We start from the raw sequence: 22669 nt of genomic DNA on the forward strand, positions 1-22669 counted from the left end.
GGGACTGAGAGGGACCAGACATCAATCCAGGTTCTCCACATCTTTCTAAACAAGTCTCTCCTATTTCAAACTTGTAAGTAAATAGCCAGGCAAGGCGTGTTAGTTTTCCTTTGTTTTCTCAACTTGTAAATGTACCTTTTACTAGAGTGTTTATCTTTGTTTGCTGTACTTTGAACCTGAGACTAGAGGGGAGTCCTCTGAGCTCTTTAAGTTTGATTACCCTGTAAGGTTAATTTCCATACTGATTTTACAGAAATTATTTTTACCTTTTTCTTTAATTAAAAGCTTTCTTTTTAGAACCTGATTGATTTTTCCTTGTTTTAAGATCCAAGGGGTTTGGATCTTGATTCACCAGGAGTTGGTGGGAGGAAGGAGGGGGGATGGTTAATTTCTCCCTGTTGTAGATCCCAGGGGGGTTGGAACTGTATTCACCAGGAGCTGGTGGGAGGAAGGAGGGGGAATGGTTAATTTCTTCTTGTTTTAAAATCCAAGGGGTTTGGATCTGTATTCACCAGGGAATTGATGAAGGTTTTTCAAGGCTTCCCAGGGAGGGAAAAATTGAAATGGTGGCAGCGGAACCAGAGCTAAGCTGGTAGTTAAGCTTAGAAGTTTTCATGCAGGCCCCTACATTTGTACCCTAAAGTTCAAAGTGGGGATCCAGCCTTGACACCTTCCTAGGTGGAGCACTTTGCATTTGTCTTTGTTAAACTTCATCCTGTTTACCTCAGACCATTTCTCCAATTTGTCCAGATCATTTTGAATTATGACCCTGTCCTCCAAAGCAGTTGCAATCCCTCCCAGTTTGGTATCATCCGCAAACTTAATAAGCGTACTTTCTATGCCAATATCTAAGTCGTTGATGAAGATATTGAACAGCGCCGGTCCCAAAACAGATCCCTGCGGTACCCCACTCGTTATGCCTTTCCAGCAGGATTGGGAACCATTAATAACAACTCTCTGAGTACGGTTATCCAGCCAGTTATGCACCCACCTTATAGTAGCCCCATCTAAATTGTATTTGCCTAGTTTATCGATAAGAATGTCATGCGAGACTGTATCAAATGCCTTACTAAAGTCTAGGTATATCACATCCATAGCTTCACCCTTATCCACAAGGCTCATTATCCTATCAAAGAAAGCTATCAGATTGGTTTGACATGATTTGTTCTTCACAAATCCATGCTGGCTGTTCCCTATCACCTTACTACCTTCCAAGTGTTTGCAGATGATTTCCTTAATTACTTGCTCCATTATCTTCCCTGGCACAGAAGTTAAACTAACTGGTCTGTAGTTTCCTGGGTTGTTTTTATTTCCCTTTTTATAGATGGGCACTATATTTGCCCTTTTCCAGTCTTCTGGAATCTCTCTCGTCTCCCATGATTTTCCAAAGATAATATCTAGAGGCTCAGATACCTCCTCTATTAGCTCCTTGAGTATTCTAGGATGCATTTCATCAGGCCCTGGTGACTTGCAGGCATCTAACTTTTCTAAGTGATTTTTAACTTGTTCTTTTTTTATTTTATCTGCTAAACCTACCCCCTTCCCATTAGCATTCACCATGTTAGGCATTCCTTCAGACTTCTCGGTGAAGACCGAAACAAAGAAGTCATTAAGCATCTCTGCCATTTCCAAGTTTCCTGTTACAGTTTCTCCCTCTTCACTAAGCAGTGGGCCTACCCTGTCTTTGGTCTTCCTCTTGCTTCTAATGTATTGATAAAAAGTCTTGTTTCCCTTTATTCCCGTAGCTAGTTTGAGTTCATTTTGTGCCTTTGCCTTTCTAATCTTGCCCCTGCATTCCTGTGTTGTTTGCCTATATTCATCCTTTGTAATCTGTCCTAGTTTCCATTTTTTATATAACTCCTTTTTATTTTTTAGATCATGCAAGATCTCGTGGTTAAGCCAAGGTGGTCTTTTGCCACATTTTCTATCTTTCCTAACCAGCGGAATAGCTTGCTTTTGGGCCCTTAATAGTGTCCCTTTGAAAAACTGCCAACTCTCCTCAGTTGTTTTTCCCCTCAGTCTTGATTCCCATGGGACCTTACCTATCAGCTCTCTGAGCTTACCAAAATCTGCCTTCCTGAAATCCATTGTCTCTATTTTGCTGTTCTCCCTTCTACCCTTCCTTAGAATTGCAAACTCTATGATTTCATGATCACTTTCACCCAAGCTGCCTTCTACTTTCAAATTCTCAACGAGTTCCTCCCTATTTGTTAAAATCAAGTCTAGAACAGCTTCCCCCCAGTAGCTTTTTCAACCTTCTGAAATAAAAAGTTGTCTCCAATGCAATAGTCTGTGCCCCGCTGTGTTATTTTCCCAACATATATCTGGATAGTTGAAGTCCCCCATCACCAGCAAATCTTGGGCTTTGGATGATTTTGTTAGTTGCTTAAAAAAAGCCTCATCCACCTCTTCCACCTGGTTAGGTGGCCTGTAGTAGACTCCTAGCATGACATCTCCCTTGTTTTTTACCCCTTTTAGCCTAACCCAGAGATTCTCAACACTTCCGTCTCCTATGTCCATCTCTACCTCAGTCCAAGTGTGTACGTTATTAATATATAAGGCAACACCTCCTCCCTTTTTCCCCTGTCTATCCTTCCTGAGCAAGCTGTACCCATCCACACCAACATTCCAATCATGTGTATTATCCCAACAAGTTTCAGTGATGCCAACAATGTCATAGTTGTATTTATTTATTAGCACTTCCAGTTCTTCCTGCTTATTCCCCATACTTCTCGCATTTGTATATAGGCATCTAAGATACTGGTTTGATCTTTCCTCCCAGTTTTGTCCTGACCCTCCTTTCTCTCTGACAATATAGCCCACACTCCCTCTCGTTTCCGACCCATCTCCCCGGTCTCCATGTTCCCCACTTACCTGTGGGCTTTTCATAAACAGTTCTGTTAGGCCTTTTCCAGTAGAGTCATCCACTGCGTGGAAACAGATTAAGTTTTCCTTTACTTGGAGACAGCCTTGCTTGTCATCAACAAATCTTACTGTAAATGACATCTTTTCCCTGTGACTAATGTTGGGAGTGCATAGTCATAATAATGGACTGCATTTTCCAAGCCGCATCAATATATTATCAAGAGCCTTCCTTGCCGTAAAGTCAATCAATTCATTCTGAATTTGTAACCCTTCTGCCAGGGGGAGCTGGCAGCAACCAGTTCAATATCTAGGGGTTCCTTTTCGACAATACAACACAGAACCGGCTCAAGCCCCCACCCAGTAACCTGGGAAAATTACACACCACCCCTGGGCGCCTCTGAGAGGCAATACTTTCCCACCGCCAGCACAGAGTCTGAGTGTAGAAAAGAAACTTTTAATGAAAGTGTGCTCTCTATGCCGTTATCTAAATCACTGATGAAGTTATTGAACAGAACCAGACCCAGAACTGATCCCTGCGGGACCCCACTTGATATGCCCTTCCAGCATGACTGTGAACCACTGATAACTACTCTCTGGGAATGGTTTTCCAACCAGTTTTGCACCCACCTTATAGTAGCTCCATCTAGGTTGCATTTCTCTAGTTTGCTTAAGAGAAGGTCATGTGAGATGGTATCAAAAGCTTTACTAAAGTTGAGATATACCACATCTACCGCTTCCCCCCTATCCAAAAGGCTTGTTACTCTGTCAAAGAAAGCTATCAGGTTGGTTTGACACAATTTCTTCTCGACATCCATGCTGACTGTTACTTATCACCTTATTATCTTTTAGATGTTTGCAAATTGATTGCTTAATTATTTGCTCCATTATCTTTCCGGATACAGAAGTTAAGCTGACTGGTCTGCAATTTCCCGAGTTGTCCTTATTTCCCTTTTTATAAATTGGCACTATATTTGCCCTTTTCCAGTCCTCTGAAATCTCTCCAGTCTTCCATGACTTTTCAGAGATAATCACTAATGGCTCAGATATCTCCTCAGTCAGCTCCTTGAGTATTCTAGGATGCATTTCATCAGGCCCTGGTGACCTGAAGACATCTAACTTGTCTAAGTAATTTTTAACTTGTTCTTTCCCTGTTTTAGCCTCTGATCCTACCTCATTTTCACTGGCATTCACTATGTTAGACGTCCAATCACCAAGCAACCTTCTTGGTGAAAACTGAAACAAACAAGTCATTAAATACCTCTGCGATTTCCACATTTGCTGTTATTGTTTTTCCTCCCTCATTAAGCAACGGGCCTACACTGTCCTCGCTCTTCCTCTTGCTTCTAATGTATTTGTAGAATGTTTTCTTGTTCCCTTTATGTCTCTAGCTAGTTTGATCTCATTTCACTACCCCTGCATTCAGTACTAAAGTGATTTTTTACCTAACACCAGCCAAAGTTGATCACTTAGAGCTACAGAGCTCCTGTCTGCTGGATACCTATGTAGGGTAAATGTGTTCATGTAAATACAGTTTGCTCCTGAAGTCTCTCCCGGCCCCACAACTAGCTGTCAGGGAAGAACTCATTCAGACCCTGCTTACAAATTATTTTGCTGTAGTAATGGTTCATAGCTTCTTTACGAACTTCAATGTAAGTGCTCACGCATGATATTGTCATATTTCCCAAGGAGCGCTACCAAACCAAGGAAATTACCATTATGTTCAGTGAACAACTTATCCGAACCCCAGAAAGGCAAATTATTCTTTGCAGGGAAGAGGGTAATTTAGATCAGAGGCTTGAGCACGTTCCTTCAGTGCTGGATTTCTACATTAATAACGCGCTGGTTTTCTGCATCTATGCATTTATTCAGTTTGAGCCTGGACTGGACCTCCATACATTTGGAGTAGGCCATAAAATGGCCAGATGCCTTTTCATGTTGCTTCAAAGCATCAGCTAAGTTATGCCAGTAATTGTACCCCAAAAGCACAAGCAATGATTTGGCATTCTTGTCAAATATTCTGCCATAAAAACAGAACACATTGTCAGTTGATTTTGAGTAAACTAGCCAATGCCAATTCAGTTTCTTACCATTCTTGAGTACTCTTTCACAGTGTGACTTTGAGAAGTGTCACTTTTTCTCATTTACTGGAAACATCATATCCTCGAATTTGCCCGGCCCATTCAAAATTTTATGATCAGTATCGGCAGAGTTTAGGATTAATGGCAATAAAGCAGGAGCTGATGTATCGATTTGTGGGGTGCAATTTTTCTCACGGCTGATTCTTTTCTATCATTTCGCTCCTTTTCATGTAAACCAGATTTTTCTTTATCATCACTCTCCTTTATACCGCCAGGAAAACTGGACGATTCTTCATCACTTTCCTCACATTCCCATTCCTTATCAGGTAAATCTGCTAATTCCTTAGTAATAGGACTTCCATCATCTACACTTTGCTCCTCAATTTCTTCTGCACTGGGACAACCACTATTGCCTAAAGCCCAGTTTGTGTTGTTCTGTTTCAGATATTTTCCCATCAAACTTGCCTCTTGCTTCAAACGAGATTGCAATTGAACTTTTTGCTTCCTATACTGAGCTCCCGAAAGCTTCTTTGGGGGCATCTTTTATTTTCTATGGGGGAAAACAGACAGTATTAGGGAGAGCAAAAGTCTATGTTCTGCAGTCTGAGAAAGTCATTGAACATTATGTGTTAAGTATGGCAAAAGAAGTAACAGTATTTCTTTTATATTGTTGCATAGATAGGGGTTCAATATCTCTGGTGTCTCATTAAATAGTCCTTTACTAATCGCTATTTACACTCTTCAAGTCTTAAAACACAAGTACACTTTCACATTACACAATATTGCGGCTGGGCTCTCACTTCACTCCGTATCTTACTGACTGATTAGTAGGGTTACCATATTTCTACAAGCAAAAAAGAAGACACTGGGGGGCGAGGAGCCCCACTCTAGCCCTGCCCCTGCTCCACCCCCATCCACTCCCTCCCACTTCCCACCCCCTGATTGCCCCCCTCAGAACCCCCAACCCCCCGCTCCTTGTCCCCTGACTGCCCCCTCCTGGGACCCCTGCCACTAACTGCCCCCTAGAACCCCACCGCTTATCTAAGCCCCCCTGCTTCTTGTCCCCTGACTGCCCCCTCCTGAAAATGCCCTACAACCCTACCTGTCCCCTGACTGCCCCGACCCTTATCCACACTCCCACCCCATATTCACACCCCTGCCCCCAGACAGACCCCCGGTGACTCCCATGCCCTATCCAACTGCTCCCTGCCCCCGACAGGACCCCCAGAACTCCTGACCCATCCAACCCCCTCTGCTCCCTGCCTGCCTCGACCACTCTCCACACCCCTGGCCCCTGACAGCCCTCCCAGAACCCCAGACCCATCTAACCCCCCCCCCACTCCCTGTCCATGACTGTCGCAACCCCTCTCCACACCCTTGCCCCCCTGGCAGCCCGCCCCAAAACTCCCGACCCATCCAACCCCCACTCCCTGTCCCTGACCAGGGCCAGCTTTAAAGTGCCCAGGAATCAGGCTGCGCTCTGGCCGGGGTTGCAGGGCTTGGGGCCGGGCCGGAGGTGCTCGGCTGGCGCTGCTGGGGCCCGGGCCGGGCCGGGGGTGCTGCGGTCCAGGCCGGGCCGGGGGTGCTGGGGCCGGTGCTGCTGGGGCCCGGGCCGGGCCGGGGATGCTGGGGCCCGGGCTGGGCCGGGGGTGCTGGGGCTGGGGGTGCTGGGGCCCGAGCTGGGCCGGTGCTGCTGGGGCCCGAGCCGAGCCGGGCCGGGGGTGCTGGGGCCCGAGCCGGGCCGGTGCTGCTGGGGCCGGGGGTGCTGGGGCCCGGGCCGAGCCGGGCCGGTGCTGCTGGGGCCCGGGCCGGGCCGGGGGTGCTGGGGCCCGGGCCGGGGTTACTGGGGCCGGGGGTGCTGGGGACCGGGCCAGGTCCGGGCGTGCTGGGGCCCGGGCCGGGATTACTGGGGCCGCCGGGCGCCGCTTGGCCAGGGCCGCGCCTCCCCGGAGCTCTCCTCCTCGCTGCCCCCCCGCCACGCCCCAGCTTACCTGCTGCTGCTGCTGGCCTCCCCCTGCTTCATTTCACACTTCCCGCGAAGCTCTGATTCGCGGGAAGCAGGGGAGGGGGAGGAGCAGGGGACGGAGCGTTCAGGGGAGAGGAGGAGGGGGAAGACAGCTGCGGGTCTGGCGGAGTGGTAAGGCAGTAGGGGATGGGGCTTTGGCTGCCCAGGCTTTTCGATCTATAAATAGCCGACGGGGGAAATCCCGGACATTTTTAGATTTTTAAAAATCCCCCCCCGGACGGCTATTTATAGAACGAAAAGCCGGACATGTCCGGGGAAATCCGGACATATGGTAGCCCTATGATTAGCAACCCATTATCCCTTCTACACCCGTGAGGGCATGGCTGACAACATTCGAGGAGGTTCAAAGAAAATGTAGTTCTCAAAAAATCTGGAAGGTTGCACGAGATTCTACAAAGGTCCAGAACATTCTACGAGGTGAGTGAAAAATGAATGCGTGCACGGAACACCTGAAACATTTTACTTGAAGCATTCTATTTTTCCTTTTGTTGCTAACAACAAAAACAGCAACCCAAGTAGGGTAACTGGATGCCCCTATTTTATAGGGACAGCCCCTATATTTGGGGCATTTTCTTCTATAGGCGCCTACTACCCCCCACCCCCGTCCTGATTTTTCACACTGGCTGTCTCGTGCTTCCCAAGCCTGGCACCCCAAATCCGGCCCTGGACAGGACCGTGAGGATGGAACTGCTGTGTTAACTTGTCTGTGTCCAAACCTCCTCTGTTTCAGACAAGGCGGCCATCCATCATGGGATTGCCAGGACTTCCTTGCCTTTCCAGAGGGTGACATCACAAGCACTGCTCACAAGCCATTCCCATGTGGCCCCAGAGGGAGAGGGAGCTGACAGGTGAGGCTCTGGGTGTCTCCCATTGGGTCCGAGTGTGGGAGAGAAGGGGGGCTGGGAAGAGGCTCTGGGTCCCATCCCTCTGGACGGGACCCTAGTTAGGAGGGTCCCCAGAGGAGGGAGGGGGGAGAAGGGGTCAGGAGACGGGGGTCTCCCTGGTTCCTTTCCCCAGGGGGCCCTGGTGGGGGGCGGAAGGAAGGGTTCTGGCTGCTCCCCCATCCCTATGGGGCCCTGGTGGGGCTCGTCTGGCTCCCCCCCACCAATCTCCGGGGCGCAGGTGGGGGGCGGCAGGGTGGACGCGCTGCAGGGGCCGCCAGGTGGCGCTGCAGGGGCCAGCGGCGGGGCCGCTCTGTGCGCCGCTCGGCGCTCAGCGGCAGCCCGGTCCCGGCCGCCGGAAGTGACGCCGCGAGCGGAGCCGAGCGGCCTCCGGTGACATTTTCTCTCAGCGGCGCTCAGGGCGGGGAGCGGAGCGGGGCAGGCGGCGGCGGCGACCCGGCCTCGGCCCCCCATGTCCGAGCTGCTCCCCCGCGAGGGGGAGGCGAGGAGGAGCCGCGGTGGCGGCGGCGGTTGCCCTGGTGAGTGACCCGCGTTCAGCCCCCGGGGGCTCGGGCCCCTCTCCAGCGCCTGTCTCGGGGGACCCCCCGCCCTCACCGACATCCGGGCTCGCTGCCCCCCCCCCCCCCGCTCGCGTCAGGTCGGGCTGGGGGGAAGAGGGCCCGTACACCCGCCCCCAGCGCGCCGGACTGGCGGGGGCGCGGGTAGAATCCGCGTCTCCCCCGCTCTGGCCCGGGGAGAAGCCCGTGAGCTGAGGCAGGGCCCGGGGTCCGGCGCGCTGGCCCGGGCTGCGCCCCGAAGGGATGCCGCGAGGAGGCACCGAGGAGGGAGGGGCCTGCACCCTCAAAGTGCGCAGCGCGGGCGGGAGGGGCTCTGCGAAGGGTCCCTGTGGTGCCAAGGCGCAGGGTGAATTGTGTGTGTGTGTGTGTGGGGGGGGTTAGGGGTGGTTCTAGCACCCCAGTGCCCGTGTGTAGTGTGAATGCCGGGCACCCTGGTGGGAGGTCACAGCCACACCCTTGAGCTCCGGGTAATGCCGTTCAGCGCACCACGGGAATGACTCTTAAAGAACCTTCTAGCTTTTGGGGGCGGCTTTTCAGGAGCCCTTAAATGTATCTCTCTCCCCTCCCACTCCTGCCCATTTTATCACATGGCAGGAAGTGTGGGAGTGCAACACTTCCTTTCTGATTTCCAGAGAAACCTAGTAGGGACCTTTTAGTGTGTGTGGACTTGTTCCAGTTAAGACTGTGGAGCGCTGTTTGAAGTGGGGGCCAATAGAATTTGTTTCTCTGTCTGACCTTTCTCTTCCTCTCTCAGGCACCCCACCCACTAGCAACCTGGTCCTTCGGCCCATGAGCCCCTACACCCATCCCCTCCAAATTTGAACAAGTGATGCTGCAGTCTGGCATTTGAGGTTGCAGCACCACTCAGGTTTGACCTAGTGGCCCTTCCATCATGATGGAGGGGCAACTGGGCCAAATTTTGAGTAGGTGGCATTGTGACCCTGGTGCAAACCTGAGTGCTGCCACAACCCTATGTGCCAGGTGGGGATGCCATTCACTCAGATTTGGTTCAGCTCCCCCTCCATCATCACAGAGAAGTGTCCTGAGTGGCGTTGCAACCTGGAGTGTGGTTTGGCCAAGTCAAAAAGTGGCCAGGTGCCTCTTCCGCCCACCACTGCTCCAGTTCTGCTGCCCATCATTCTAGTCATAAACTCTTATGCTCATCCCATCTGCCTTTAGGGATCTTACTTACCATGTTTTTTTAAATCAATATTACTGAGGACAGAGAGAATATATAGGAGTAACTGAAATAATGTTTCCTGGTATTCAGGTTTACTACGTTAATGCCAGTGAGCACTGATGTGATGTTTTGTGTTCATTGATGTCTTGACATAAAAGCTCAACTCTCAAGTTTTTCAGTTCTTTATAGCCCCATAATCTGTAACTTGATTACTCTAGCTCGCTGAATCTGTCTTGACAAGGCTGGGAAGCAAATTTTTGGTTACTTAACTTAAATAGTTCTAGAAAAAAATTTACATAATCTGATACCATAATGTGTTTTGTTTGAGAAGTCCCTTGAAACAAATGCATGCCTAATATATGAAATAAGTAATAGACCTGTCTAAATTTATGCAGAAGTTCCAATACAGGGGTTTGTGATGAGTTCAGATTGTGCTTTCCTTATTTAGGCAAATCTCCCATTGACTTTAATAGGAGTTTCTACTGAAAGACAGTAGGACTTGTCTCCGAAGCTTTAATTATAAAATTAATTTTATATTTTAAAAATACTGTAAAATAAAACTTCACTGTCCTGCTTGGTTTGAGAGAGACACTATGGCCATGTCTAGACAACCACTTATGCCGGCAATTTATGTCACTTAAGGTGTGAAAAAAAACCATACATAAATTATGCTGGCATAAGTGGTGGTGTGCGCTTCTTCCGCCGACATAGCTACTGCCGCTTGTTGGGGGTGGTTTAATTATGTTGACGGGAGAGCTCTCTCCCCTTGGCATAGAATGGCTGTATGAGAGATCTTACAGTGGTGCAGCTGCAAGCTCTCTAGTATAGACATAACCTAAGCTGTTGAATGTGTTTCAGATGACATTTTCTAATGTTTGAGCTTTTCTTTTTGGTCCTACTCATTGCTATAAATTCTGGCATTATTGGACAGACTTTTCCAAAGTTGTCTTCACTCTTATTCAGAATACTGAAGACTCTATTCTTAAATCTATCTGATCCCATGTAACTTAAATACACTTCTGAAATGTTTTTAATCTTGAAAGAAATCAGCCAAATTGTGCTCGGAGAAGTTTACACATTTGCCTTTGTAGTCTTTTTGGGAAGTCATAACTCAAACAGCGTAGTTATAAAGTTTCAAAGACTGTTAGAACTCCTTCGTAGAAATGCTAGTTTTACTGGAATCAGTGAATCTTGGCTATTAAAGTCAACCAAGCATAAATCTTTGCTGAAATACCTAAGTGTTCCTTTAAATATATCTAATTTCTGTTATCTTCTGAAAACAGTTTATTTAGCTTTAACCATTCTTCTGCAGTACTTGCAACCCAAATAATAATGTTATGCTATTTAGACTGATTATACACAAGTGAAGTGCTAGTCTATTTTCATTGTCTAGGCTAGTGAAATTCAAAATATAAACTGTATAAAAGGTGAAGAGTGAACAAGACTTCTTCAGTTTAGTTTTTCCGGGTCTTTAGTAAGGGATTTAAAACCTGACAATTTCTTATTTAAATCTTTGTCTTTATAAAACTTAATGTTTAGCCTCAATTATCTGACAACATCCCTTTAACCATTTTAGATAAAAGTGGTGAGGTGGGAAATGAATATAGTATCATCCTTCAGAGCAGTGGTTCTCAACCTACTTATTATTGTTATGCGGCCCACATGGCCCATGAGGTGTTATGTGGGCTGCATCCACTACTACCTGTATGGTCCTGAAGATGTCACATGGGCAGCAGCTATGTGCTGATTGGGCTGTAAGCAGACTGCGGGTTGAGACCACTGCTTCAGAGGCAGTTCTATTGTGGTATTTGCCACACCTAGCCCTAATGTTAGGTGTAATTGTTTTTCCTGTGATTAAGTGCCAAGAGCTGTGTCTGGGGAAAATGCAACTTTCTCCCCTTCTCCAGGGCAGCTGTTCTCTTAGGCCTCCTTGCAAATCTAGAATTCATTTTACAAGCTTGAAATAAAGTTTTGGGTGACACAGGATTTTGTCTGACACAGCACGCAACCTTTTTTTTCCCCTACCTGGAGTTTAGATCCATGTATAAGTAAATCGGTATCATCCAATCAGTGAGATGAAATGTGGTGCAGTTTGGCAATCAACACAGCGACCATTCCTAAGACTATAATGACGTGCTTGATCAACTTGTGAGTGCTGTACTCTTGAATAGTTTATCTGCATGGTTAATGATCTGGAAGAGTCAGGTGTTTACAAAAGAAACTGATCCAGAGAAGGGTTTCATTACTTGGAGACTTGAATGGCTGGTAAAATATCGGCTAAGAATGCCGGTGTACCTATAATACCAGTGTTTTTAAGTGAATAATGGGGGGGAGGGTCAGAAAAGATGCTTGAAAATTATTGCTGAATATAGTAGCTGCATATGAACAGAAGGATTAGGATAACAGTTGAGATTCATTTTTTATATGCATACACACTTGTATTTTTTTAATTATAAGTGCCAACTATCCCTATCTGCTTTTCAAACTAATTAACTGGCTGACTTCTTAAAGGCATCTCAGCAGAAGTGTGTTTTGAGTAGATATTTGAAAGAAGAAAAGAGTGACTTTGTGTTTAGTTATTTGTGTTTACTTATATTGTGGTAGTACCTGGTCCCACACTAAAATACGCATTGTAAAAACTGCAACAAAAAGACTGCATGCTCTGAAGAGCTTACAATCTATAAGATAATAAACAAATGGTACCTCAAACAGATAATGAAGGAAATGCAAAGCAACAGCGAGGCAACTAAGAATAGCATGATAGTCAGTGGTCACAGCACATGCCATGTAAATCCTCGTGAATTGTAAAAGAAGACATGGAAGCACCTGTGGGAAGCTGACAGACTGGTAGATAAGGCTACCATCAACAATGCAGATGAGATGGGGGTTAATGAAGTAAGACTGGATGAAAAAAGAATAGAAACAGAATTGTGAATGACCTTGAAGATTAAGAAGGAAGGATACAGTGGAGAGATCCAAAAAAAGGGTATGGTTTGGTCAAAGCAGCAAGTAACATACTTGCTGTCAACTTTGCCTGTTGCTCTGATCACATCTCTCCTCTTTGAATCCCTTCACTGTCTTCCCAGTTATACTGCATCAAGTTCAAGCTTCCGCTCTTTGTTTTTAAGGACCTTCATGGCTCTGTGTTCTTACTCGCCATCTCCTTTTGTCTTATTGTGACCACTCCCATATCCTCTGCTCCACCGACAATGCAAGTTTCATCACACAAGCATCTGTGTCCCTTGGACCCTGTAGTTTCCACAGTTCTTATAGTCTAAAGGAGTGGCTGCAGCTTGTATTTGCGTAAAGAAGTTGTTGGTTAGAACCCTGTTGGCTGTGTTTATTCCCCCTCCTCCCCTCCGTCTACACTGCTACCTGTGAAAGCTTTTGAAAAATTGTTGTAGATTTTAAAGGAACACAATGAACTTTTATCTCTCTGAACACTTTATTGCCTACAGTTACTAGTAACTTCTAATAGTCCTAAAACTGAAAGATCACAGGAAAAGTGTCTGTATTGACAGCACTGGGTATGTAATATAAAAATGTGACCTAAAACTGAAGATACTGGTGAGGGACTGCTGAGCAAGTACAGTAAGTCTTTCATCTCCGTTATTAAAACTGACTAGACTTGAAGCTAATGGTGTTCGTATTGCAAAACGCATATCCACATTCAACTCAGAGGGCCTTCAGTTTTGTATTTAACTTTTAGCTGTATTTAAAGCTCTAGGAGTTGCTGAGCTACCATAGCACTGGTGCCCGCTCCAATGAAATAGTATTATCTCACTTAGGCTATTTATAGTGATGATGATTTCCATGGTGGACTGACAAACCAAGCTGTTCAAGTCTCACTAATATGTGTGTGTCATTAGTCACACGATCCTAAAAGCAAGTCAGTAAAATTAGTATTTTCTTCCTTTAGTTAATTGTACTGTTGTAATTGAGAGAAGTATAGGGGTTTGTATAAAGATGCATAACAAAAACTACTTGGTGTGTAGCATTAGATAAACTTCAGTACTGGTAACACCTTCATCATGGAGAATTATTATCCCTATGTTAGATAAGAAACTGAGCTAGAGAGATTGCAACTGAACTGGTGGCATAGATGAAATCCAGGCCAGTGTTATAGCCAGAATTAAAACTAAATAGTTCCTTGCTCCCAGTCCTGTGCTCTCTATGGTTAAAATATGTTCCCCTGTTCACACACATCTGCAATACATTTTTCATTCATAGCTGAAGAGGCCAACACAATTGTACTATTAATGTTACCTTATTTCCCTACAGCTTAGATTTTTGACACTTGTAGAGTAATTTACTCATTCAAGATTTAAAAACCAGGCACAACATCTGAATTAGTGAGGTGTTGTTCTTATTCAATTACAGATGGGTTGTCTGAGGCACAGGAAGGTCAAGTAATATGGCCAAGGGCATGTGGTGGGTTGAGTTCAGGTCCAGGGTGATCCAGTATCATCTGTTTTCTCTGAATTTAACTTTGTAGCTGCCTTTCAAACAGAATATGCATAACTCACTTAGCATAATAACATACAGATATACTATACCTCTTTTGATGCTCAATCTTTGTGGAGAAATCTTAAAAATTGTTATGATTACATCAGGCTACTTTTAATCACAAATAACAGGTATTTATTTAAGGCTAGATGTAGACTTCCTTTAACAGAAGCTGGCATTACTGTTCCCATTTTAGGTAAACTGAGGTGAAGCAGTTAAATGACTTGCCCAAGTTTACAAAGCGAGTGGCAGAGCTGGAAATATGCCCAAGGAGAACTGACTCAGTGTACTCTAAATCTTAAATTACAATTGCTATTGTACTTTTTTTCTGAGTTAGATAATTGTCTGTTTTGCTTAAGCAATTATTCCAATATTTAAATGTACCCTATATTAGTTTGTCATAATGCTGATATCCATCTCGGGTAATGCTGGGGAATCAGGCTGACATTTGTTAGGAGGAAAACAGTTTAAGACTACTAGACTTTTCAGTTTTATCTTGGCTTTCTAATCAGTTGTCAGCTTCCAGTCCACCCACTTCACTCTGCCAGTTGTCTTTTCTGAGAATGCTTTCCCAGGGAATTCAAGATGACTGTGTAGCAAGGAATGGCACAGCCTCTTAGGGGAAGAGGTGGTGAGTACAAGAGGGGGATTGGAGCCTGACTACTGATTGCATATGCTTGTTACTGTGGCTGAAGTTAAAATATTTTAGCTGAGGTCACTTAATGTAATAGTTTCTATAAGCTGTGTGGAATCAAAACACCAATCTTCTCCCACAGAAAAAATACAGGGCCTCAAAGCAGTTCGATTCAAACTTTCTACTTTATGCAGAGCTTCTCTTCTTCGTCTTTAGATGGCCACTGATAAGGACTGTTAACATTGGGCATTGGTACAGGGCAATAATTTAAAAAACCTTAATATTACAGGTACAGTACAAACAATATGCATGTTGACTTTCAGTATAATGCATTTTGGATAAACTTGTAACCTAAAGAGATGTTGTGAGTCACCTATTGAATATATAATGCCATTGCTGTTAGATGGACTAGATCTAATACGTTGCCTCCGTTACCACTTGTAGCCAGTCAGGCACCTTTGACAAGACTAGAGGCATTCAGCAAAATAGCTGCAAAGAGGAGACTTTTCTTTGTCTTTAGTGAAGCAGAAACTGGCCTTTGGGGGGAAAAACATGCTATGACTGACTTTAACATTTGATAAATGAGAAGTATTTAATATCAAAATTAAAATATTTGAGAGATGAGTGAGGTCAAACACACTGCAGGCTAGCATGGGGACGCTGACAGTGCCTGTAGCAAACCCAGTCTCCAGGCTGTCAAGGTAGCACCTTTCACTAGAACTAGTTCACTTTAATTAAGAGGAAAAGTAGAGGAAGTATTGTAGTTGTTTATTCTCTTCTATAATATTAAAAATTTAGAGGTTAATGGTAAAATTATTAATAATGGGCTGGGGGTGCAGGCTGTGGGGTGGGGAATGAGGAGTTTAGGGTGCACGAGGGGCCTCCGCATTTGGGGGGGGCTCAGGGCAGAGGGTTGGGATGTGGGAGGGGGTCAAGGTTTGGGGCTGGGGGTACAGGCTCTAGTGTGGGGCCGGGGATGAGGAGTTTAGGGTGCAGATTTGGGGCACTGGCTTATCTCCAGTGGTTTCTGGTCAGCAGCACAGCGGGGGTGCTAAGGCAGGCTTCCCGCCTGTCCTGGCACCGCGGACTGCACTGTGCCCCGGAAATGGCCAGCAGCAGGTCTGGCTCCTAAGGGGAGGCGTGCAAGCAGCTCCGCGCTGCTCTCACCCGCAAGCACTGACCCCCAGCTCCTATTGGCCGGGAACCGGTGCTTGTGGCGGGGGCAATGCATAGAGCACCGTGGCCCCCCTGCGTGGAGCCGGACATGCTGCGGCTGCACCGCCCAGTCTGGCCTGCCAGAGCACGCTGCGGCCGCGCTGCCCAGCCTGGCGGAGCAGATCCAGCCAGGACAGAGACATCCTCCCCAGATAAGGTGGGAAGGGATGAGATGGAGAGAGTGTGGAGGTCCCAGGTTAGGGGTGGGATCATATGGGGGGGTGGTCACAGGGCTTACTCCCCTGACTCCCAACTTCTCCCTCTCTCCCCCCCCAAAATTTCCCCACCAGTTGCTGTCCCGGCCTGTCAGGGTAAGCAGCTGGCGCGCTGGCTGACCCTTTGTTTACTTAGGTTTACCTCCGTGCCTGTGGACGCTCGAGGTAAACAAACCATCTTGGCCCACCAGCGGCTTATCCTGATGGCCTGGGAGCCAAAGTTTGCTGACCCCTGAATTATAGGATCAGCTTATGAACGGGTTATAAAAATTTTGCATTTTTACTTATCCATCTTGGGGGGTGGGGGTGGGGTCGGCTTATAAACGAACCGGCTTATGATCGCTTATATATGGTATCTTGAGTAGTTTTGTATCATCTGCAAATTTTGCCATTTCACTGTTTACCTCTTTTTCCAGATCATTTATGAATATGTTGACTAGGACTGGGCCCAGTATAGAACCCTGGGGGACACCACTATTTATCTCGCTCCATTCTGAAAAGTGACCATTTATTCCTACCCTTTGTTTCCTATCTTTTAACCAGTTACCAATCCATGAGAGGACCTTCCCTCTTATCCCATGACTGCTTACTTTGCTTAAGAGCCTTTGGTGAGGGACCATGTTAAAGGCTTTCTGAAAATCTAAATACACTATATCCACTGGATCCCCCTTGTCCATATGTTATCAGCAGCTTTCAGTTCTATTTGATCATACTGTGCTGTAGATTTCCATACAAGGGCTATCAATGATAGATGGATCCAAGTTTGAATCCATGCTCTGCCTGATTTGGAGCAGGGACCTGAACCCAGGAGTGTTCAAATAGCTGCTCCAAATTATGCAGAGCAGTGGTTTGAGGAGTTTTGTGCAACTCTGGTGAGTGCGCTAACCACTGGGCTATTCGCTATTATGGGGCAGATGTCCGTTAGAGGTGTGTGTGTGTGTGTGTGTGTGTGAGAGAGAGAGAAAGGGCTGACCTGGCTTAGGTGCCTAACTCCAAGAGGGGGGTTGTGGCTGTGAATCCCGAGAGAGGTAGATGTTTCCCTAGAGTTAGGCACCTAGCTACCTTTGAGGGATGGTGCTTAGATGCTGCACCTCTCCTTGGAATTCTTACTGGCTAGTTTAGGCAGCTCCCCACTCAGCGTGTTGGCTTCTGTGAACCCCTTTTTTAGAAACCTAACTCTCCCCCTAAAATGCAGGGGGAAGCTGGGCACTTAACTTGGGGCTGTAAATACTACTGGCCGGCAGGGCACCTGAGTCCCTTTGTGGATCTAGTGTCTTCTGTCTCCATTTTTAGGAACAAGCAGTTTATAAAAATCCATCTCTTGAATTCAGAAGGAAGAAGTCTTGTAGATTTGAAAACGCTGACCACTCACAACAATAGAATATAGACAGCCAGGCATAGTGGAAGGGAAACACTTAACAAAGCTAACACACCTTATCTTCTGTCCTCTTCTCCTGTATATGAAGCCCATGAATTTATTTTAGCAAGGAAAATGATTTTGCTTGGTTCCCTTTCAGCTGGTGAGTGTGTATAGAGTGCTGAGTGCAGGCTCATGTCCTACAAGTATGTTTTGGATTATCTTTGCTGGTCAGTCTTGACTAGTTTTCTTTAATATTCTCCCTTTTTCAAGTTCACCTGTATTAATATTTTTAAATGGAGATTTTTTTTTTTACCTCTAAGATCTTGCTTACTCATGCTGGAAAAGGGCTGTCTTTTTCAAGAATGCAGGGGTGTTTCACAAACATACCATCTCTACTGAGTCTTGGATGGTTTGTATACACAGTCTGAGGGCTTAAACTATTTCTATTATTTTTTAACCTCATTTGTTTATGCAAAACCTGTTGAAGCAGAGCTTTAGTTTCATCCTTTCATCTCCTGTTTCTGTAATCATATTGGTTGGAAAGGGTGGGGTGTCCAACCTTTTAGGATTGCTGCTGGGCCTGAGTTATGAATTAACTGGTTAAACAGCCAAGTCCACTCCCCAAAAATGTTCCATAGGCAGAATGGTGTGCTATTGAATCAGCTTTAGGAGAGTATTTTTCAAAGGACCATTTATATAAAGTAGTACAGTATCCAGAAGGTGGTGGTATAGTGGTGTGAAAAAGGCTAGACATTCTAGAGCAGCCCAGGTTCCAAATTCAAGCAAAGGTGACTCCACCATCTTGAGTTAAACTGAGTACCATGCAGTCGTCTGTTGTTTTATGGATATGCCTGGCACCTTCTACGAGCAGATAAAAAGATAGTCTTGGAGCTTGCAGAGTAAATCAGATCAAGAGCTCAGTAAAAATGACAGATTGTGGTGGGTGGGAAGGAAAACATCCATACTTGCACACCTGTCTTGAGGGAGGCTAGTATTTCCAGCAGAGAGAGGATCATTTGAATTGATTTAGTTTTGCTTGTTTTCCTTTGGTTACTTAAATATTTTTGTTATTGAACATTTATATAAAACTTGAATTCAGTGTTAGATTATCATTGATGAGCTTCACGGAAGGAGTAAAGAAGGGTTTTGAATTGAGAGGGTGGCCTATTGGTACTAAAGGGGAGGGAGGGAGTTCCAAGCATAAAGTGGGGAGGGGAGAGTACAGCTGCAGGGTGATCTCCTATGCCAGTGTCCTGTACTTCCCACTTGGGGGTGTCAGGGGTAACAGAGGAGCTCAGGGAGAGGGAAGTAATCTCTGGGAAGGAGCCTGAGTGTGAAATTGGAAGGTTGTTGGGCGTAAGTGAGAGAAGTACGGAACAAGGGTTTTTTGGGGAGGGATTGTTAGTCTCTCTGTCAGTCAGGCACATCTGAGACTGCCCCGACACAGCGCAAGGGCCGGGCCTGCCCCAGAAACACCCTGGGTCCCTACCTCTCCAGGCAAGGCACACCAGGTGTGGGCAGGCAGGATCCAAGTGTGGAGGGGCTTGGTGTGGGATGAGAGGATTCTGTGTGGGGCAATCTGGGTGTGGGTGGCTGGGTGCAGGGCAATAGGATTCTGTAGGGGGATCTGGGTGATGGTGGTTGGGCCTCAGCAGGGAAGTCTGGATGTCGGGGGATGGGGCTCGGCGGGGGGGTCTAGGTTGGGGGGTTCGGGCTTATCAGTGTGAAGGTTGGAGTGCTCTGGATGCAGGGGTTGAGGCTCAGCGGGATGGGGGTTCGGGTGTGGGAGGCTCGGTGGAGGGGGTTCTAGGTGTGGGGGAATCTGTGTATGGGGCCATTCAGATGCACAGGGGTTGGGCGGATGGGGGAGCAGCTCCCTGTCCAGTAGCTCCTTCCCGCATGGTTGAGGAATGATGGGGGCAGGAACTGGGGGTGGGGAGCCTGCAGAGCTTCCTGCAGTCAGTGGAGGTTTCTGGGGGTGGGTTTGACCTGGCCCTTGGCCGCTCCTTGCAGGGGAAGAGCAAATCCTGTCTCTCCCCCCCACCCAGCAGGGAATAGCAGCTGAACCCAATGCATGGTAGGAGACCCTAGTCAAGGTATTCCTAGTCCCTGCAGTGGTTTACCTCTCTGTTGGCTGCTCCAGGTTCCCGAAATGGTGCACCTGCGCTGCTGGGGAGGGTCGCACGTCTGCTTTTGCGGCTTCCCTTTGCTTCCCCCATCAGAAAGTCATTTTTCTCTGAGGAAGCAAAGAAATCTGCGGGGGACATGAATTCTGCACATGTGCAGTCGTGCAGATTTCCCCCAAGAGTAATAGAGCAGTAGACTGAGAACCAAGGCCTTTTTGGTTTTATTCTTTATTCTGTCATTGTCTTGGTGTGGTGTTTGGACAACTTTTTGTGCCTCTGTTTACCCATATGTAAAATTGAGACAGTAATACAAGTATTATGGAGATCTTGTGCGGTATAATTGGATTTCTGAAGTTCTTTAAGAGAACTTGATTAAAGGTTAGGAAGAAATGCTTAGTATTACTATGCCTGCAGTTGATGCATTGAGGCAAAACCTTTGAGTTTCGCAGTCATTCTGGATCAATGCCTGAATTGTTTGCAAGATACACTGTAATTCAAGTAAAGGTGCCCTATTTGATAGTGTGTAAATTGCATACATTTTTATTGCTTAAGTGTAGAAGTCAAAATGAGCACGAGTTGATTTCTGCGAATACTTCCTTCATAAAGATCATGTTAGATATTTAGGTGTCTTTACATACGTGCATTTTCCATGCACTGTTGGGAGGAGAAAATCCTTTGTTACATGGATCTGACAGTGCTGTTTTATAGAACTGTTTTCTTGATCTTCAATCAAACATTTGTTCACTAAGAAAATGGACAAAATTGTTTTGGCTGAAAGGAATTCTAGGGCATTGTGTAATTAAATATCCATTTGAGCCTGTGATGTTTCACAAACTAGTTTTCAGTGCAGTGGTTTTCTGATTTAAGTAGCCTGCTTGGTTTTCCCTTAAGGTTACCTTGAGAACTTATGTACTATGTTTCCAGGAAAGGGTGGGAGTATTTCAACATAACCTTTTTGCTTTTCTTTCCTCTTTATATTTCTCAAGTAGAACTAAAATAATATTTCTCGAAGATTTGTTTTTCCTTAGCTTTTTGCAGAGACTGTCATCCCTGTGTGTTCTTCCCTGCAGCACGGGAACACTTTGAATCTTGGCAGACATCTCTGTCAGGATTGCTATGTACAAGGGACACTTTTATTTAAAAAAAAATCAGTATTAGTAAAAGATTGAGAGATGTGGAGACTGCAGACCTGGTTCCTCGAAACAGATATTTCCCACACAGCCTAACTAATGTGCATTGTTCCTGGCCAGGTGGGTACTTCCAAGAGTGAGTCTAATAAATTATCAATTAAAGGTGACTGACTAAATGCTACTCCTTACTCCATGCCACAGCTAGCAGGGAGAGGTACTGCCACCAGGAGAATTGTTGGTACCCTTTCCCTGTGCCAGTACATCTTCCATTAGTCCTCTTTGGGGAAATGAAGTTGCATGTTTCCTGAAGGTGTTTCTGGGTGCTGAAAAGACTATGGGACATGAGCCCTTTCCCCACCCTTATGCCACATTAAGATTGGGGAGAGTGACTTTTTTTCTTCAATCTCAGTGCCTTTAAGTCTAAGGCCAGGTCTTCACTACAGACATATATCGGTATAACTATGTCGCTCAGGGGTGTGAAAAATCCACAGCCCTGAGAGACATAGTTATACCGACCTAACTCCCTGTATAGACAGCGCTGTGTTGATGGGAGAGCTTCTCCTATTGCATAGCTACTGCCTCTCAGGGATGTAGATTAACTATGCTGATGGAAGAATCTCTCCCATCGGTGTAGGAGCATCTTCTTAAGTGCTACAGTGGCACAGCTGCAGTACTGTATGTGAAGACGTGCTCTAAGGCACTAGTCCTCATGCTTCTAGCTGGAGCATCTTTATTTCTGTGAAGCAGCAGGGTGCAGATCTTGATTTCAGAATGGAATCTTTAAAATCACCAATCTGCAAGGGGCATGTAGTGGTGTGATTTCTGGTGTCTAGCGGTGATATGGTGGTATCAAAATCTTCATGCTCTTCAGTTCAGGGGCAGAGGTGGAAGAATATATACATACACCTGCAAAGATCAGGCAGCAGAATTTTCACACCTCTGCCTGAGATCTTCCCTAGGAACATAACATTTCTTTGATCCCAGTGAGAGGAAAACAGGGAAGATTATCTTGAAGAGTATCATGAAATCCAGAATTTCCATAAACATGATTACAAAATCACCAGCATGCTTTGGGACTTAGTGTATTACCATATGTGCAGATAAATAGTGGAGAAGCAGCAGGGATCTGTATCAACAGAGCTGAAGCATGACTGCTGAACATCATTGACCATTTGCCCTGTTGACTTCTGTACGTTATGTAAATCTCAAGTTCCCAGAGCTTCCCCTGGCCCAGGCATATGCTGCTTCCCTTCTGACTCCCTAGCTCAAAAGGAAAGGGAATCATGGACTTTGTTTCCACAAAGTTTTCTTGGACCCTTAACTCCTATATGGTATAGCTTCTCCAGTTATAGCATGGGGAAAATTAATGTAGACAAAGCTTGGAGGACTCAAGGTTAAAAATGCCTGAGCCCACATGAGTCTTGTCTACTCTGCTGCTTTAACCAGTGCTACCAACAGAGAACTGCATCCATAGCGAATTACAGACTAAAAAAATCTAATGTAGACAAAGCCATGGGATCCATTCCCTGGTATAATATATCCTATGTTTGATCTAGGACAAGTCACTTAACCTCTCTGTGCCTCTGTTTTTCCATCTGTATAACCGGTATATTACTTAATAATAATGAGATTTGCCAGTGAAGTACACGGAAGTATTCTAGTATTAGGATGCTTTTACATCTCAGTATATTCACTTTCCTAGTTATAAGTTTTTTTTTTTTTTCCTTTTTGATGTATGCTGTAACATTTGAAAAGAGGCAGAGAAAGTGGATCTTATGAAGTTATATATTGTCCATAAGAATTCTCTGTAGAAATTACCAGCTTCAGAAGGGCCTTCTCATATTTTGTCCAGCAGAGGGCAACAAAAATGATTAG

At 45.8% G+C, this 22669-nt stretch overlaps 1 protein-coding gene across 2 annotated transcripts in view; it reads left to right on the forward strand.

Moving 5' to 3' along the window:
* The first annotated feature begins 8211 nt into the window (after nucleotides 1–8211).
* The window catches only part of C6H18orf25 (chromosome 6 C18orf25 homolog), a 74783-nt gene continuing 60325 nt past the window's right edge, over nucleotides 8212–22669 (forward strand). Inside the window, exon 1 of one of the 2 annotated variants that reach the window (XM_034773260.1) lies at nucleotides 8212–8389. The gene's annotated coding sequence lies outside the window, so the exon portion shown is untranslated. The remainder of the gene's footprint in view (nucleotides 8390–22669) is intronic. The other variant, XM_034773258.1, reaches the window with a different exon arrangement.

Source organism: Trachemys scripta, chromosome 6 (genome assembly GCF_013100865.1).
Source record: "Trachemys scripta elegans isolate TJP31775 chromosome 6, CAS_Tse_1.0, whole genome shotgun sequence".
NCBI classification, from domain to species: domain Eukaryota; kingdom Metazoa; phylum Chordata; order Testudines; family Emydidae; genus Trachemys; species Trachemys scripta.